The sequence below is a fragment of the Wasmannia auropunctata genome, unplaced genomic scaffold, assembly GCF_000956235.1.
Source record: "Wasmannia auropunctata unplaced genomic scaffold, wasmannia.A_1.0 LD336049.1, whole genome shotgun sequence".
Classification (NCBI taxonomy): Eukaryota; Metazoa; Arthropoda; class Insecta; order Hymenoptera; family Formicidae; genus Wasmannia; species Wasmannia auropunctata.
In genome coordinates, this window is record NW_012026841.1 from 765,946 (window position 1) to 768,927 (window position 2,982).

Consider the following 2,982-nt stretch of genomic DNA (forward strand, 5'->3'; position numbering starts at 1 on the left):
CAAAACTAGTTTGGGCTAGAAATAATTCATGGAAAGTAGCATTAAATCTACAATTTCTTTAAATCATATTTTCAGCATTAATGTGCTACAAAAATATATGTAATACTTTATTTATGAACTGTAATCTCTTAGCAAGGAAATCATCCCTTTGGCACTCAAGAGAGAACTATATATTAATCAAAAATTATTAATCAAAAGATAATTAATCAAAAAATAAATAATTTAAAAGATAATAAAAAAATAAATAATTTCATGACGGAAAGTTATCTGTTGATTTATGAGCTCTTGGAATATACATAAACCGATTATTAAGCTGCAATCCCTTAGCAGGAAAACCACCCTTTGCGTATGGCAATGATTAATTTTTCGATTTTCAAACCTTTCTTAAGTGTCGAATGCAAGGGATGATTTTCCTGCTTTTGAGTTATTCGTTTTTTTTAGCTAGAGATGTAAGATATGTGATTTAAAGTTCATGGTTTACGAGATATTTAACAATTATTATTGCTTATTTAATTAGTTCTGCTCCTTGGTTTTATAAATAAAAATTGTTGACTTCTAAAATTGCAAAAGTGGAAATTTTTAAAATTACTAAAAGAATAAATAGTACAATTTTCAAAATGTCTTATTTTTTAAATATTTGAGGTGTGCAACTAAAACGGAATACCTTCTATTATATAGGGGTTACACAAAATAATGTTAAAACCTGAAAAATATATTACTTATTTTAATAATGAGAGATCGACTCATTATTTGCATGTAGTACTGTCACTGTTGGAGTCATGCAATATTGAATAGTTACTAATATAATGTTATATAATTCTAACAGAGCAATTGCTTAAGAGATATTAAAGTCACTGCATTAATCGCTGAACAATTACCAGTAAACGATTGTTTAACCCTGCGTCATTACGGGACGCTCAGCATCCCACTTTTTCCACTCAGTTTTTAATTATTTTAATAAACTTTTTGACATTAAGTATCGTTTTTTTTTTCATAGTTTTGAGTCCATAGAAAAAACATAAAGTGTTAAAAAAAATACGCAACTATTAATTTTTATTTGTGCAATTACTACAACTAACAAGTAGTCAAAATTTGTACTTTTTGGAAAAAATGCATTTTCTTCTTAACAATCTAAACTATTGTCAATATCAAAACGGCAATTTAAGCACTCTTTGGAATATCCTAAAATATTTTCCTAAATTTTTTCAGATTATTCTTTTTATTATACTTCAATTTCGTCGAAATTGGGTATGCTCTTGCTGTGAATGGAGTATGGTAGATGATGTTAGGGTATTTCGTAGGCCTACTCTTTTATTACTATTACTACTACTAATACTAAACTTTGTATATATAGATAATTCAATACTGCACCCCAATTACAGCTCTTACATATCCTTTTATCTTTATCGATTTTGTTATTACACTTATTAATAAAATTAATTGATAATTTTATGGCTGCGTTCCGCTATTCACGCTTTTGACGCTTACAGCGTTCACAGAATCATTTTATTCTTGTTGTTTATCAAATGTAAAATAAGGACGAATCATCATATCATACTTACAGCGCATGAGCGTTAAAACAGAACGCAACCTATAATGTGAAAGATTTTAACACATTCTTATCTCAGTTGAATAAGCGAAAGAATACAAAAATACTTTAAAGTAAAATATGTTTATTGATGAATATATATATAAGTTTTATAGAAAAAATAAAATGAATTTTTATCTCAAAATTTGTTGTTTATTCTGGTGGACAAAAGCTGTTATAGATAGATGTCATCAAATTAATTTCAAAAAGAATATTACATATTGTATTTCCATCATGTGTCTTGCTCTGATAAGAGCTAGATTAGTACAAATCTTAAATTCTAATATTTGTTAACATTGTTAATATAACAAGATAAATCTAAAATGCTTTGCACATGAAAAATTATTATACAGAAAATTAATGCAAATGTATATTTAATGCAAATGTATAAGTAACATTTTTTAATATTTCATTTTTTCATTTTCATCAAGAAATTTAATTTTTGCCATTATTCAAACTTAGTTTTCAGCTTTTTTGCAATGTTTATCATAAAACCATTTCATATAGTTGGCCAATATTTCTGTCTCTTCTTCCGTGATTGCATTATACAATGATACGCGAATTCCACCTACTGATCTAGAAAGAAATAACAGTTGCTTAGATATTTTCTTATTATACTATATCAAATATAACTCTATTATTACATTAAATTTTTTGAATTTTGATAAAATATGTTTAATGAACATATGACTAGAATTAGTTCAAATAATATAAGTAAATCAATATTTATACTTATAATATAAAAATATAAATTTTACAAATTTTATTATACTTAATTTATTATATACAGGGTGTCTCGTACTCAATGGTAGCAGCGCTTGTGGGCAGGTAGTGTGAACTAAATTGAACAAAAAAGTCCTCTACCATTTTGCGATCTTCGCAATAATTATCGAGATACTAATCATTAAAAAAAATTTACGCCAAGTATATACAAGTATATCGTACATTAGGTACATCTTATCTAAACCAAAAATATTATTTTAACAAATAAAAGTTTTCCAAAAACAAGTATGAGATCATACAAATTGCCAAGTATTTGATTAGACATAGAGAGTAGAGACAAAAATATTTTATTCCAAACCAGAAAAATATTTTTTAAATAAATCGTTTAAATTATTCAAAATTATATGTAGCCAAAGTTTAATGTCATTGTCTTTTCAAATAACTTTAAGTTTCGTAAAACAGACTTAAAGTTATTAAAATGATCAATAGAATCATAGTGAAGCAAAAACTTGGCCATTATAATTTTTTCTTTTTTTAAAATGATTAATATCTCGATAACTATTGCAAAGATCGCAAAATGGTAGAGGACTTTTTTGTTCAGTTTGGTCTACACTACCTGCCCACAAGCGCTGTACCATTGAGTACGAGACACCCTGTATATAGATCGGAAG